Genomic DNA, 17,669 nt, shown 5'->3' on the forward strand with positions numbered 1-17,669 from the left:
TTATTTGTTATCTTCTAGAGTGCAAAGAGGCTTTTTCCAGCCCAATTTATTTAGCTTACACCATTTATATATATATTTTCCAGCTGAATCATTTTAATTCCACCAGAAATATATGAAATGTTGTTTCTTGGCATTTTCACCAGCATTTGTTATTATCACAATTTTTTATATTGGTCATTCCATAGGTATGTAGAATATGATTTTAATTTGCAATTTCCTATGGGTTAATTATAACAAATGTCTTTCCATGTCCTTATTTCTCATCTGTATCTCATCTTTGGTGAAATGTCAAAGTCTTTTACTCCTTTTCTAATTAAATTGCTTGTGTATTTTTTATTGTTGGACTTGTTTGTTAGATATTTTGGATGAGAACTTTGTCAGATACATGGTTTGCAAAGTTTTTCTCCCACTCTGTATCTTGTTTTCATCCTCTTAACAGAGTTTTTGCAATGCAAACATTTTTAATTTTAATGAGGTCTAAATTTGTCAATTTTTTTCTTATGGATGTTTTTAATATCAACGAACTCTTTGCTTAGCCCTAGTTCCTAATTATTTTATTCTATATTTCTTTTAAAGTTTCATAGTTTACATTTTATATGATCAGTGATCCATTCTGAATTAATTTTAATAGGTGGTAAGAGGTTTAGGTTGAGATTTATTTTGTTTTACCTATGGATATCCAATTATTTCAGTACTATTTATTAAAATTGTGTAGGTCTACTTCAGGATTCTTTAATCCATTCCACTGATCTCTGTTTCTATGCTTCTGCCAATACTACAGTCTCTTGATTATTGTAACTATTAAGTCTTCATACTAGGTGGAGTAATTCTTGCCACTTGATTCTTATTTTTCAAAATTGTGTAAGCTACTCTGTTCCTTTGCTTTTTTTATATAAATTTTAGAATAAGCCTACCTATATCTATAAAAAAGTACTACCTATATCTATAAAAAAGTATTTTAGGGTTATGATGAAAAACTTGCATTAAGCCTTTAGAAATTTAGGAAGAAATGACAACTTAACTATGTTGAGTCTTCCATGGAGACAATAATGTCATCTGAAAACAAAAATCCCTTTTCTTTCTTTCTCTTGGCTTATAACACCAGCTGAACTTCATGAACTATATTAAATAAGAGTAATGAGAATGGACATATTTGTCTTGTTCTCAAATTTAGGAGAAAAGCATTTTATGTTTCTTCATTAGCACTAACATAATGTTAGCTGTAGGTGTTTTAAATATACCCTTTGTAAGGCTGAGGAAGTTCTTTTCTATTAGTTTGACAAACGTCATTAATTGATGTTATATTTTGCTAAATGAAATGTTTTTTTCCACCAATTGTTAAGATTTGTTTTCCCATAAAACTGTTAACATGATAGACTATACTGACTGATTTTTTTAATCTTGCATTCCTAGGACAAGCCCACTTGGCAAATAAATAGTGTTTTTTGTTTTGTTTCATTGTTTTACACGTTGGTTTCAACTTTCCGACATTATATTTTTGTTTTGCTTTTATATCATAGTTTCATTTGCTGATATTAAGACTTTTAAGACTATCTTTATTTTGAATAAAACTCTTCAGGTTTCTCTGTCAACACAAGCTGGTAGCTACTGTCACCAGCAGCCACCAGAGGCCCAGATAAAAGAGTACTCACAGGGTTCACTTGCATGGGTCCCTTCAGGGTAGGCACTGCAGTTATGGGTCAGATTGTGGACATGGCTTCAATGATATAACCACAATGTGAAAGTTTAAAGAGTTTTTAGTACTTATAGATCCTGAAGCATACAGGGAATGCTTTGAAGCCACACACGGAGCACAGGTAGGCAGAGAGAAAGAGAGATTTTGGTAACTAGTAGTAGTATTGGGAAACAGGGTGTGGTCACTTTAAGTTCCTAGGCAAATATAATGACTGAATGGTTCATTTAAAGCAAGCTGAGGGAAAGAGAAGAACCCTGTCTGCTAGGCAGGAGTCATGGGCTCTCAATTTTTACCTCTGGCCACCAGCTTGTCATTTGGGTGCGGTATAGAACTAGAAACTGTGTCAAGGGCGACTATAGCCTGCCTCTGACACTAGAAAGCTAAACGTGCACTCGAAATGGCTGCTGAAGCCACATAAAATTACAAGCATGCACTACAATGTTAATGAGGGATACTGACCTGTAGTTTCCTTTTCATATAATTTCTTTGTTTGGTTTTAGTGTGAAGTTATTGCTGGATTTGTAAAATAAATTGGGACTATCTCTCCCTTTTTCACTTTCTGGAAGTTATTTCTTCATTAATTGTTTGGTAAAATTGGCCAGTGAGACCATATGGACAAGGAGGTTTTTTTTGGATTTTTTTTCTCTAATTATTAAAGCAAATTCTTTAATAATTATAGGGCTATTCAAATTATCTATTTCAACTTGGGCGAAGTTTAGTAGTTTTTGTTTTTAAGGAATTGGTGCACTCAACTAGTAAAATTTGTGCTTAAGAGTTTCTCGGCCGGTTGCGGTGGCTCACGCCTGTAATCCCAGCACTTTGGGAGGCCAAGGCGGGTAGATCACGAGGTCAAGAGATCGAGACCAGCCTGGTCAACATGGTGAAACCCCGTCTCTACTAAAAATACAAAAAATTAGCTGGCATGGTGGTGCATGCCTGTAATCCCAGCTACTCAGGAGGCTGAGGCAGGAGAATTGCCTGAACCCGGAAGGCGGAGGTTGTGGTGAGCCGAGATCGCGCCATTGCACTCCAGCCTGGGTAACAAGAGCGAAACTCCGTATCAAAAAAAAAAAAAAAAGAGTTTCTCATAGTTTTCTCTCATTATCTTTTTAATGTCTGTGGAATCTGTAGCAGTATCTTTATCCTTCAACCCTGTAATCTTTCTTTCACTATGCTTTTGTCAGTCTTGCTAAATGTTTATCAATTTTATTGATCTTTTCAAAGACCTAATTAAACTAAAGAGCTTCTGCACAGCAAAATAACTTATCATCAGAGTGAACAAGCAACCTACAGAATGGGACACGATTTTTGCAATCTATGTGACAAAGTGCTAATCTCCAGAATCTACAAGAAATTTAAACAAATTTACAAGAAAAAAACAACCCCACCAAAAGTGGGGATATGAACAGACGCTTCTCAAAAGAAGACATTTATACAGCCAACAAACATATGAAAAAAAGCTCCTCATCACTGGTCAGTAGAGAAATGCAAATCAAAACCACAATGAGATACCATCTCACACGAGTTAGAATGGTGATTGTTAAAAGGTCAGGAAACAACAGACGCTGGAGAGCATGTGGAGAAATAGGAATGCTTCTACACTGTTGGTGGGACTATAAATTAGCTAAACCATTGTGGAAGATGGTGTGACAATTCCTCAAGGATCTAGAACCAGAAATACCATTTGATCCAGCAATCCCCTTACTGGGTATATACCCAAAGGATTATAAATAATTCTACTATAAAGGCACATGCTCACATGTTTATTGAGGCACTGTTCACAATAGCAATGACTGGAACCAACCCAAATGCCCATCAATGACAGACTGGATAAAGAAAATGTGCCACATATATACCATGGAATGCTATGCAGCCATAAAAAAAAAATGAGTTCAAGTCCTTTGCAGGGACATGGATGAAGCTAGAAGCCATCATTCTCAGCAAACTAAAACAAGAACAGAAAACCAAACGCTGCATGTCTCACTCATAAGTGGGAACTCAACAATGAGAACAAATGGACAAAGGGAGTGGAATATCACACACCACGGCCTATTGGGGGGTGGGTCAAGGGGAGGGAGAGCATTAAGACAAATATCTAATGCATGTGAGGCTTAAACCTAGAGGACAGGTGGACAGGTGCAGCAAGCCACCATGGCAAATGTATACCTCTGTAGCAAACCTGCACATTCTGCATCTGTATTCCAGAACTTAAAGTAAAACTAAAAAAAAGGAATTCATGCAGAGGGAATGTATTTTCAAAACAATGTTCCCAATTCATCTAGCAAGGAAGAAAAAAACAAGGAAAGAGTAAATAAAGTTCCAGAGGAAGGGGAAAGAAATGAGAATTTCAGAGCTGGGAAAAGGCTCCAATCAGTTGATGCAACCTCTCATGGGGGAAGAACTCTACACATTATGTCATATGAGATACTAATTATACAGCTACGGTTGAAATCTGGGTTTCCCAATGGTTGGTCTAATGTTCTTACGCTACTTTCTCCTTCACCCATGTACTAAAAGGTAAAAAGAGGTTCAACAGACCAACTTTCCCTTCTGTGTCTCCATGCAACTCAACTGAAGCTACCAAGCTGGCAGCTTCTACTAATACAGGTTGCCGGACTCCCAAGACCAGAAAAGGCATCAAAGATTATGGAAGTACCACCTAAATGCCACTAGAAGTTGAAGAGCCTGAAGGCAATGCTTTCAATCACCAAAGGACAATAAAACAGAATAGCCTAAATTGAAAAATACTTAATTATTCATTCAGGCTAGAAGAGCAACTTCAACAACTTCTAAAATTCATTCAATCAGTGAAAGACTCTTAGCTTCAGTGTCCTCATTAACTATAACAATTTTTTAATAGCTACTTGATCCAAATCACATAATTCAATATTTTCTCCAAAAATATTTCTCATTATACATCTACTCTATGCCAGGTCCTATGCTAGGTAAAAGGAATAAATTACACTGTGTTCTTTTGTGGTTTTTTTGTTGTTGTTGATTTGTTTTTGTTTTTAAGACAGGGTCTTGCTCCGTCACCCAGGCTAGAGGGCAATGGCGCAATCATGGCTCATTGCAGCCTCAACCTCCTGGACTCAGGTGATGATCCCACGTCAGCCTCCCAAGTAGCTGGAACCAAGTAGCTGGAACCACAGGCATATGCCACCATGCTCAGCTAATTTTATAGTATTTTGTACAGATGGGGTCTTGCCACATTGCTCAGGCTGGTCTCAAATTCCTGGGCTCAAGTAATCCTACCACCTCAGCCTCACAAAGTGCTGGAATTACAGGTGTGATCCACTGCACTCAGTCTGCTCTCTGTTTATGAATAAATTAATTTTAAGTTCACTGACTTTTTCTCTGTAGCACAGGCTTTGATCAAGAAGGAGTTTAGATAATCCAGTAACTTCATTTTTATGAGAAAAAATGTTCAGAAAAAAATACTCTATGGTCTCATACATAGATGGGAAGTGTGTATGAAGAGCTGATACAGAAATATTGATAATATTTAATGTTATATCTTTCTTATTTTAAAAATCTGATTTATAAATATCATTTGTCCTTTCAGTTTGAGATACTGAATTTTCCTTCCTTTCCACCGTCTTTATTTCCCTGGGGTCATTTCTAACTACCCTCTACCCAACACACCATATTCTTAGCAATGCTGATATTCCTCTCTCACACATCATGATTTTGTGATACACTCACATGCTGTACATGCTGTTCCCTATGCTAAAATGTTCATCCTCTAATTTCCTTGGTCAATTGATAAAACTTGCATTCATTCTTCAACACCCAACTCAGATGTTAACTTCCTCTTCAAAAGCTTCTGAATGACTCCCTGACACAGACACACCTTTCATTTTGTTATTTCAAGACCACATGCATACTAATAATTTATAAATTCATACTATAATCATGTGTTTATAATTTATCGGCCTATCAAACAAGATTTTGAACTAATTAATGACAAGGACACTCTTATCCACCTCAACGACCTAAGAAATTAAGAATATATCTGGAAAATAGAAGCTCAAGAATTACTGAACTGATATTCATATTGTAAGATACTTAATCTATAAGAAACATTACTTCTGAAGAAAGAAAAATATAAATCTGTTTAAAGAATCACAACAACTGCATTTCATAAACTTTTCTTAAAACATAAACGTTCTATTAATAGGACAAAAAAGGATCTATACTGATAATTAAATGGACATGAAAGATTCACTACTGGAGTTGGAATAGAAGCTTCCTTCTATTCTTTCAAATTTTGTCATTCAATGTCAAAGCGTACCTGAAAGTATCAATTATCAGTTTGAGATTTCTATTTACCTACATTAGGACCATCTCAACTTTCTGTAAGCTGTCCCTCCACTACCACATCTATGCAAGCATCATCGTTTTAGTTACTTGTAGCTTGCTATTATGACATGTGATGCCTTAGAAACTTATTTTGTAAACAGGTTATGTCATAATGTGTATAGAAAACTAAGTGAAAAATACTAAACAGTACCTTTAACTTTTTTTAAGGTTAATTTAACAAGGATTTATTCACAGAAATATATGTAAGTAGAGAAAAATAACAGAAAAGCTAAACAAATAAAATGAAGAGGATCCAAACCAACTTTCACTCTGCAGCTTTTAATTTGCACCCTGTGTGCATATATCTAGGGCACAGAGGGCCACAACATGCACAAAATACAGTGTAGGAATTACATCCATTAACTTAAACATATCTTTAAGACCATGCTTTGAACAAAAAAAAAAAAAAAAAAAAAAAAAAAAAAGGAAGCTTAGAAGGTGGTATGTTGAGTGGGAATAAACACTGAAATACAGCAATCATTTTTCAACTTCTACAATTGTCTTTATGTGCCAACTAACATTTATGCAGCCTTTTACAGATCTTTTACCTTGTAATTTAAATTTTAGAAGTTTTGATAAAATCACTAGTAGCATATAACCACGCAAAAAGCACACCACATTGACAGCACAGAGGCAAAGATTTTGCACAGGTATATCAGCTTTCCACACTGTGCAGGTTACACACAATACAGTATCAATCTTATTCCTAACATATCCTAAAGAAGACATTTCAAGGCCTAGCTGTAAACTATAGTTACTTTATATATCTATATTCTTAATAAAAATAAAATTCACAAATCTTAAAAAGGAACTTTAAATGCAAGGCTGTAACGAATTGGTAAACTGCAACACAAACTGGCACAACATAGGTAAATGAATATCAATCTCTCTATGTGATGCAACCATGCTACTTTCCCACTAATTTAAATTACTTTCAACCACTGTGAGCCAGAATGCATGCCTGCACCTTAAAAAATAACATCTTGGCCTAGAAATTAAATGTGATGAAGTACAACCATCAAACTTATACATGTTACATTAATGTTCAAAGCAAAATTAAGATGTCATCTTTAGTTTGATATGCCCTACCCCATTTATTCCTCCCTCTCTCCCCACCCCAAAAAAGGTAAAAGGAGTGACTCATTTGGCATTCCACAGGGTACTTCATTGTTTATGCTTGTTTTATTTCTAACTTTTTGGGGTATCTTAAATTGCAGCTTCCAAGAACCTGCTACTCCTATGGGAAGGCAAGCTGATTTTAACCTATATTAACTTTGTTTGTATAGTTCTTCATCAACATGCAAAACAAGGCCCTATCGTGTGGAAAAACTTATATAAAAAAAATTTTTAATTTAAAAAAAAAAAGCTTCCTTAGTATTTGTAACTCCCATTCTTAGGTTTCCTTTATTGTACACTATAGAAATGTTTCTCTTTCTTGTCCCTATGCAACATTTAGATGATTCTTGCTTTGGTACAATTCCCCATAATATTCCACAATGTTCTGTTTTGTGAGTAGACTGAACAGACTTTTTTTTTTTTTTTTTTTTTTTGCTTCTTCAAATCCAGTGTGGAGCTGTAATTGGAGACATACTTCCACCCACAAAAGTTCCAGATGTTAAAACGTATCCCAACAAAGACTTGACAGCAAAAGCTCCCTCCCACCCCTCTCAGCAGGGTTGTGATTTTACATATTGTAGTCCCTACTGGTTTACCCGCCCACCCCCCCCCCCCACCCGTTAACATTTTCCCTGGCTACAGAGGCTCCCCCATAGTCTCCAAGACTGAAGGACCCTTAATTTTGGGACTGCAGCTTAAGTCTATTAGATTAAACACCATAAAGAGCTGCAAGACGCTCTTTTAAGGAAAGAGGAAACTGTCAGATTAACACCTCCAATTTTCAGCACCAACTTGATTTTTAAATCCATGAAGGATCTTACAGAACATGTCTCTGAGATCATCTTTTAGGTTAATCCATGACGCAACAGCATCACAAAAAAATGTAAAATCTTGGATTACACCGAGATTCACACTGATCATAGTACGAATTCCATGGAAGGGTGAATCCTTTTCCTCATTGTCTCTTATGTTTCTCAGAGAGGTGCACAAGGGTCTTATAAATTGCTGTAGCATCAGAGTCACCTCTTGAGGATAAATGTAACCAAGATGACCAGTTGTTATTGCTGTATTCTCTAACAACTTTGTGGTATTGGGTCTGTTAATTCTACAAGCTGGTGCAACACCATAGAATATAAGGCTGCATCTCTATACCCGTTTGAATGGAACTTTCTCCAATTGTCCTTGTGGCATTGTTGCAGACTGAAATGAATTCTGGATTTAGGCTGGTTTCCAATATTGGCATGAAATCAGCTATACAAGGTTTAACATGCTGAAAGCAAGCTTTTGTGAGGTCACCTAATAGGGCAAAAGAACTCTGTTGAACTTCTGGCATTTTATCCTGCATGCACTAGTGTTAGGATACATTAGTGTTAGGATGTTACTTCGGGCTACCAGCTAGCTGTTCAACGTTGCCTCCAAGTCCTTCAGCCAGGCCACTCAGTAAATCAAGAGCCACTATCATAAAGTATTTATCTAGAGCATCAGACTGATCTGGTTGAGCACTGTTTAGCATGGCTTGTGCAAGTGTCTTCTGTACTAGGTTTATACAACACTGATACACAGGTTCACAGTACAGAAGGAAGCCAGGCTGTACAAGCTTCCTAGTGTAGCAAAGGCACTGCAGGCAGCTTCTTGTGCTCTCTTGTTGCTATCCAAGATGCACTTTGGCAATTCTGTCATTAATGGCTTCAGGTACGTGTCTGGTGGCTGGCTGACTACCCAGTATGCATAGTGGCTAAGAGTACAGCATGTTATGGAACACACAAGAGCCTTCCTATCAAAGAGGCACTGAATAAGGTGAGGAATAAGCTCAGGCAAGTACGGAATCACGCCCGCATGCAACCTTCAGCAATGGCTCCTAAAACCAAGATGCCTGATTCTTTAACAACTCATTCATGATGAAAAAGTAACCTTTCAAAAGGGGCTAAATACGTGGCAGTAGTTCATCATGATACACATTTGCAAGAACACGTAGGGTAGCAGCAGAACATTTTCTTAGATTCCAGTCAGAAATTGTATCATCATCAACATTGTCTTCATCTTCAATTCCATCTTCATCATGCTGCTCGGCCACTGTCCTTGATCAGTGAAAATGTGGCCGTATATGCTGTTCACTATCAGGAATCATCTTGTCTTCTTCAACATCATCCTTAAATAGGACAGTATCTATATCTGAATACTTTATGCCATTCAATAACACAGGAATCAACTTAGGAAGATACCTTACAAGTACATTTTTGCGTAATGGCTATTCAGCTAAAGTTAGCAAAAATTCACAGGCTTCTAAAGCCACATTTTCATCTTCATCTTGAGTCACCTGTAGGATGTACTCAACTATACTATGCATGTAAGGAAGCAGACAATCCATTTGAACTTTGAGCAACATCACAAGTGCTAGGCACATATTTTTCCATACCTCTGGTTCTTCATCACCAGCCAATGCAAACAGTGTCTCAGTAAAAGAATCAGTGTGAAATTCAGTAAAAGAATCAATGTGCAACATCCTACTGACGATAGACTGATTTGAGGGACTACATTAACTTCTCTACCCAAGTCCACAATGGGCGTGGTTTCAAAGGCAAGAACTTCCCAGTAACACGCCCAACCTGCCTTCATTCCCATCTGGGAACTAGAGTTCTTTAACTTTCACCAGCAAAGTTAGAAAGGTAGAAAGCCCTTCACCAGCAAAGTTAGAAAGGTAGAAAGCCCAAGTAAGCTTCCTTTGTTTAGAAAGCCCGCCAAAAGCCTTGAAAGAAGGGGCTCTACTGTGAGCCAGGCAGCCAATCCAGCATCAGAGTTGAAGAACAATCACTCCAGAGGAAGTCTGGAAAAAACTTCTTTCACTGGACAAGAACTTGAATGGGGCTGGAGTTAACTCCGGGGTTAAATTCCCCCTACTCCCTTACCTATATGGATTTCCCTCTCTGGGATCCCCTCCAACAGCAATGTGGGAGCCCTCTCTCTCTATCTGTGCAGACTCCATCTCTGGATACCCTCCCATGACAACGTGGGAGCTCTCTCTCTTTCTTTCTCTCTCTCTCTGACAAATAAATCACTTTTCTGCAGAGCTCTTTGGGTCTGATATTTACTTGAACAGTATCTCCGTGGCCGCCTGGGTCTCTTCCCCATTATCGGATGAGGAAGAGCCCAAATACCTGGAAAAAACACATTCGATTGGGGAACAGTGAGCATCACTGGACTGCTCCGCAGCCCTGCTCCTGTCCCCCAGTTAGAGATTGACATATGCAACAGCGTGGGACCTTATTTTTGGACTACTGTGCTTGAAGAACTGTAAAATTTTGGGAATCGTGATGTTGAGAGGATGATGTAAAACATCACTATTTAAAACCTCAGCAGAATCTTCACAAATCTTCTGAAGGGTGTCAAATGCTCCCTGACAGGTGTTATAATCTTCACAATCCAACAGGCTACAGTTTTGGTAAGAGGTCAGGCCAATTCTGCAATTCTCCCTTGGAGACTATAGTTGTGATAAAAATACCAGCAGTGGCTCTAATCAGAGGAGAGGAGTCACCAATATTATCTAAACATTCACTTTTAATAAAGCCTGTTTCACATTATTCTTCAAAATGAGACCACTCAATGATCTTGTGGGTTCATCCTCAGATTTTAATTTTGTAAGAACAAAAATCAAGTAGTTGTTAAAGTCTGGATATTAATTAACCTGTTCCAGTTTCTGGTGCACAGTTCTCTGAATGGTGGTGTCTGGGGACTAGAACTACTTCAAAACTTCAGGATTTGCTGAAGCCCTTGCTTGTCAGGTTTCCACTCATACTCCATCTTGGTTTGCTGGTGAAACCAATGGAACTGCTCCTGGCAGCCCGAATCCCCAATGTCGGCTGCTGCTGCCACGGCCACCAAGCGTCAGTACCTTTAATTTAAATGTTTCCATTTATTTTTATGAAAAGGCAATATTTATCACATGTCATCATGACATCATCATGACCCATTTCAACACTTAATTATTGAGTCCTTGCTTAGTGCCAGAAACTTACAGGAGAGGTAAGAGAGGTAACAAAGTATCAACTATACATTCAGGAACATGTAGTAGTAACTAGAGATTAAAAGTGACTAGACAGACTGAAAAAAAGAAGTGAGAACAGATTATGAAAAGAAGAAAGCCAAAGTTTAGATATGACATAAGAAGGAATGGGAAAGCCACAAGAAAAGTAACAAGTCAAACTGGTGATAAAATAATTTGGCAAAATGAATTAAAGCAGAAACACCAGTTATAATTTCTAAAGCTAGGGAGGTGATGTTTTTCACCCTTACAGTCAATCAATAATGGAATTTGGTCAATGTACCCTCTAAACCCATGTTCAAAACTACTCGCCCCACCAGATCCTCCACTTTACCACCAAAATAGCATTAAGTGACTACCACCTCTCACTTCAACATTAGCTTCCAGCATCCTGTCTAGCTCCCCTCTAATTCAATCTTCATACAGAGCATTTTAAAAATGTAAACTGAATTAAATTTTTTGGAGTTTAAAATTCTCCAACTGCTTCCCTTCAATTTTTAGGTCAAATATCCAAATCCTTCAAGCTCTGTGAAAGTTCTGTACTGACAGCCTCTCTCCTGGCACTTCTTTCCTCTGAGTCAGTGCTCAGGCTATCCTGGCCTTCTTATAGTTCCTCATACACTCCGCAATCCCTCCCGCCCTTTCTAAAGCATTCAACATTCCTCCAGCAGTAGCAAACAGAAAGCAGTTTTTAAAAGCCAGCTGAACATAAATGAATGAACGAAAAAGAAACATACAGAGAAAACCTTCTATATACTGCCTTTTTTCCTTTTGTTCTGAGACCCTAATATATAGGTCAGTACAGAGATAAATAAGTGCAGAAGCAGATAATCTGAATGTCTAGTTTTCAAAAAAGGTTTCTCTGATAAAAGCCCAAGTGAACCATTCTCCAAAAGGCAGTCATTTGGTAACAGACAGAAAACAGAGGACAGTGCTAAACAGGTTTTCTTTACCTTAAAGGAGAAACCCAATATAAATCTATTGTGGCAGTAAAAACAATGACTAGAGTGACTATGTGACTTTACTTTTCTAGGCCTCAGTTATCTATCTATGAAATAAATGGATAAGACTAAATGATCTCTATGACCTTGATCTTATAGCATCTAATTTTTCTGCATATAAAATATACTACAGCTTTGCCAAATAGTAAAAGGCCAAGTAAATGAAAGAAGAAAGGTCTAGATGCTCTCCTAGAGCATACAAAGGAAGACAGCCTTGCCCCAGGACACATTTTGGACTTGAGCTTCAAAATGGTAAGATAAATGCTGTTTTAAACTACTAACTATGGTAATATGTCACAGCAATGAGAAAAAACCAATACACCAATATATTTACAAATGTGTTTTTTATTCAGTCTGAACCTAATTACAAAAAAAGAAAAAAAAAGCTCTGGATACCTAGCACCCTTAATGATATTCATTTAAAGGACAGAAAGTTCTTTATCTCTACAAATACACAACAAACGTAGTATCATATGTGCTGTTTTTTTCTTATAAGCAATATTTTTCCCTTTAGAAATAACTTTGAAAGAGATGTTTCTCAAATCTTTAGGATTGAGCTGATCTCAGGATTCTTACAAATCCTTCCAACACTAGTCGCTGTGCACTTTCATAAATGATTATAATTAAACACTACGATATAAACTGACCATTAAGATAATCTAATTTGCATTCCCTAAAAATCAGAGAAGTTTACACCAAATTTGGAACTATTATTTGAAAAAAATGAAGCTTTTAGCTCTCTGCACACTTCTAATTCCAAGCCTCCGTATTAATCACACTAAATGATCCAGATACTATAAAGTTATTATACACAGAAGGATTTTTCATAGTTTTTTAATGTCATTCATTTTGATAATGAAACAGATATATGCCTGGCCAGGCATGGTGGCTCATGCCTGTAATTCCAACACTTAAGGAAGCCGAGGCAGGTGGATCACTTGAGATCAGAGCTCGAGACCAGCCTGGTCAACATGGTGAAACCCTATCTCTACTAAAAACACAAAAATTAGAAGGGCATGGTAGTGTGTGCCTGTAATCCCAAGTATACAGGAGGCTGAGGCAGGAGAATCACTTGAACCCAGGAGGCGGAGGTTGCAGTGAGCTGAGGTTGAGATTGTGCCCTGCACTCCAGCATGGGCAACAGAGCAAGACTCCATAAGAAAGAAAGAAAAAAAAAAAACAGATACATGTGAAGCTCTTAGAATATTTATACGGCATCTATATTATTAAGATTAAGATGTTCAGCCTGGCATGGTGATTCACACCCGTAATCCTAACACTTTCGGAGGCCATGGTGGGCGGATTATCTGAGGTCAGGAGTTTAAGACCAGCCTGGTCAACATAGTGAAACCCCATCTCTACTAAAAACACAAAAATTAGCCGGGTGCAGTGGTGTGGCCTGTAATCCCAGCTGCTGGGGAGGCTGAGGCAAGAGAACCACTTGAACTCAAAAGGCAGAGGTTGCGGTGAGCCAAGATCATACCACTGCACTCCAACCTGGACGAGAGAGCAAGACTTCGTCTCAAAAAAAAAAAAAAAAAAAAAAAAAAGATTAAGATGTCCAAGATCATCTCCATAAATCCTTCTTCAAATAACCCATGTATAATAGTGTAGAAGTTTCAGACCCCAAACAGGATGAGACTTCGACGTGAAAGAGGATATGGTGGCAGAAATGAAGTGGGTTACAAAGGAGGTTTGAGAACAGTCATGCACCATATAATGACATTTTGGTCAAGGACTGACTGCATATAAAACTTGTCCCTTAAGATTATAACGGAGCTAAAAAATTCCTATTGCCTAGTGACATAATGATGTCATAACTGTCATAACATCATAGTGCAGTGCATTACCTTTTCTGTATTTAGATATGCTTAGATACACAAATTATTATTGTTACAACTGCCTACAGTATTCAGAAAGGTAATATGCTATACAAGTTTGTATCCTAAGAGCAATAGGCTCATACCATATAGACTAGGTGTATAGTAGGCTACAACATCTAAATTTGTTAAAGTACATTCTATGATGCTTGCACAACAATGGAATTACCTAACACATTTATCAGAATATATTCCCACTGTTAAGTGATGCATAACTGTAAATATTTTAAGGATAATAGAAGTTAGGTTTCTCAACATCAGAGATACGGGGTTGCAAATACAGAAAGGGAAAAAACTAGAATTGAATCCTGTGGTATTAGGATAGAACTGGAGGTATTAGTATGAATTCATGGTTTTAAAATTATATAATGTGGACATAAATATTGATATGTATGTGCACATATGTGTGTATGTGTATATATATATTCCCCAGCTCTCACCACTGAAGATGCCTGTAAGCAGCAACTTTTGGCTCACAGTGAGCATACCTAACCCCCAAAACTTGGCTCTAAAACAACATTTCCCAATAAAAAGAACCAGGACTCTAGAAGAAATCATTCATTCCAGGCCTAGGGTAGAAAAAAATGCAAAATGAGACTAAAACATCGTGTATGAAAGAGCAGAGGAGTGCTCAAAGAATTATGATAGAAGAAAAAAACACAGAAGCTTGTTTGAAGGAGCACGCACTGGCCAGGAGACTGAAGAGACTAATGTCAGTAACACACCAAACCATCATGTGATTCTAACATAGATCTTTTTACTACAGAAGATATTATTGCCTTCAGTTTTTCGCTCAGAGGAAGCCAAGGTGTAACTCTGGCTGTACCGAATCTAGGTTAATCCGACACCAGCTGCCTCCACCATGCTGCTGAAGTTCCACACCAACGAGATCAAAGTTGTATACCTGAGGTGTACCAGGGTAAAGTCAATGCCACATCTGCACTGGCCCCCAAGATGGGTGCCCAGAGTCTGTCTCCAAAAAACGGTGGGTGATGAAATTGCCAAAGCAACCAGCAACTGGAAGAGTCTGGGAATAATAGGAAAACTGACCATTCAGAATAGACAGGCCCAGATTGAGGCGGTACTTTCTCCCTCTGCACTGATCATCAAAGCCCTCAAGGAATAGCTAGGAGACAGAAAGAAACAGGAAAATATTAAACAAGGTGAAAATATCACTTTTGATGAGATTGTCAACACTGCTCGAAGATGTGGCACTGATCTTTAAGCAGAGAACTCTCTCTGGAACCATTAAAGAGATTCTGGGGACTGCCTTATCTATGGGCTGCAATGCTGATGACCACCACCCTCATGAGATCATACATAACATAAACAGTGGTGCAGCAGAATGCTCAACTAGTTGAGAAGCACAAAGGAAAATATTTCAATAAAGGATCATTTGTCAACTAAATATATATATACACATATATACATATATATGCATATATATACAAATTATTGATCAAATGGAGAAACTTGAATGGGGTTCAATAATTTGGTGGTAGTAATGTATCCATGTTAATTTCATGATATGAATGGTTATTCTGTGATTATATAGGAAAATGTTCTTGTTTCCAAAAAACATACATTAAAGCAAGGGTCTCCAACCCCTGGGCAATGGACCAGTATCAGTCAATGGCCAGATAGGAACACACTGCACAGCAAGAGGTGAGCAGCAGGCAAGGGAGCATTACCACCTAAGCTCCGCCTCCTGTCATATTACCAGCAGCATTAGATTCTCATAGGAGAGTGAACCCTATTGTGAACGGAACACGTGAGTTCACACTCCTTATGAGAATCTAATGCCTGATGATTGGAGGTGGAAAAGTTTCATCCTGAAACCATCGTCATCTGCACACCAGTCCATAGAAAAACTGTCTTCCACAAAACCAGTCAAAAAGTTTGGGGATCTCTGCATTAAAGTATCTGAGGGTCATAGGACTTCAGGTAGGAAGCTTATGTTTAAATGGTTCAGGGGGTAGGAGGAGTCATTTGTACTATTTGCTGTCACTTTTTAATAGGTACAAGTACACTGGTTTCTGCATCGCTTTGAAAGATCATCAACACCATCTATCCTACCCTTCCCACCACTTCATGAGGATGAATTAAAGGGGAAAATAACACTCTACAGTGGCCTCAGTAGAAAAGATTTTTTAAAAGGCTATTAATTCACAGTGACAGCACAAATGTAAACAAGGAAAAGTCCAGCCATGAAATAACCTTATGAATCACAAACCAAGATTTGAGACTTTATTCTAAACTAAAACAAAATAATCTAAATACACATAACTGAGAAGAAGCTTAATACTGATGCAGGGCATACAATAAAACCTGAAGTAAAGGGGCATAAGCATCAAAAAATGAGAATTTTAGTAAAGCAAAATCCAGGTTGGGCATGGTGGTTCACACCTGTAATCTCAGCACTTTGTTGGGGCCAAGGCAAGCAGATCAAGAGGTCAGGAGTTTGAGAGCAGCCTGGCCAGCATGGTGAAACACCATTTCTACTAGAAATACAAAAAATTAGCTGAGTATGGTGGTGCACACCTGTAATCCCAGCTACTCAGGAGGTTGAGGCAGGAGAACTGCTTGAACCTGGAAGGCAGAGGTTGCAGTGAGCCAAGATCGCACCACTGCACTCCAGCCTGAGTGACAGAGTGAGACTATATCTCAAAAAAAAAAAAAAAAAAAAAAAAAAAAAAAAGATAAGTCCAGTCCAGTCCTTGTCTTCAAAATTATTTCAGTGCAGGTATGAAGATCAATACAAAGTCGTACACCATAAATTAAAATAAAGTGCCAAAAGTAGGAGGAAGCAAATGATTAGATGTAGGAAGAATGGAGTAATTTACTCTAACTGGAAAGAACCATTTATCGATACTGACACACACTAAGTCGGTATCACAGCACAAAGAGATGAGAAGTCTTCTTGATTTAACAGGAAGGAGACAGGAAGAAAATCAGGGTGTAATTTAAAGTGCTATGGGGTCTCATCACTGAACAGTTAACCATTAGGGGAAATGGAGAAAATAAAAGTCTGAATACAGCCTTAAAGGAGGAACAGATGGGAGCATTAAGAAAAAATATAAGTAACCTCAAATGGTCTTAGCCCGGGAATGTAGGTAAGGTAGCAGCAGTATGAAATAGGGCCCTGAACGTGGATACATACTTTTTTTTTTTTTTTTTTTGAGACAGAGTTTCACTCTCATAGCCCAGGCTACAGTGCAGTAGCGTGATCTCAGCTCACTGCAACCTCTGCCTTCCAGGTTCCAGCAATTCTCCTGCTTCTGCCTCCTGAGTAGCTGAGATTACAGGCACATGCTGCCATGCCCAGCTAATCTTTTGTATTTTAGTAGAGATTGGGTTTCACCATGTTGCCCAGGCTGGTCTTGAACTCCTAAACTCAGGCAATCCACCCACCTCGGCCTCCCAAAGTGCTGGGAATACAGGCATGAGCCACCGAGTCTGGCCAGATTTTTTTAAATTTTAGATTCATGAGATACATGTGAGTTTACTCCATGAACATATTGCATAATGGTGAGGTTTGGGCTCCTAGAAACCCACCACCCAAAGAGTAAACACTG

General features: G+C 38.0%; 1 protein-coding gene and 2 pseudogenes across 6 annotated transcripts in view; all 3 read right to left on the reverse strand.

Moving 5' to 3' along the window:
- CCSER2 (coiled-coil serine rich protein 2) overlaps positions 1 to 17,669 on the reverse strand; it is a 172,768-nt gene that overhangs the window by 103,338 nt on the left and 51,761 nt on the right. The gene's annotated exons all lie outside the window — the stretch shown is intronic.
- LOC104651725 (transportin-1 pseudogene) lies at positions 7,814 to 9,677 on the reverse strand (annotated as a pseudogene).
- Positions 10,404 to 10,972, reverse strand: LOC141579886 (transportin-1 pseudogene; annotated as a pseudogene).

This window comes from Saimiri boliviensis, chromosome 12, assembly GCF_048565385.1.
Source record: "Saimiri boliviensis isolate mSaiBol1 chromosome 12, mSaiBol1.pri, whole genome shotgun sequence".
Classification (NCBI taxonomy): Eukaryota; Metazoa; Chordata; class Mammalia; order Primates; family Cebidae; genus Saimiri; species Saimiri boliviensis.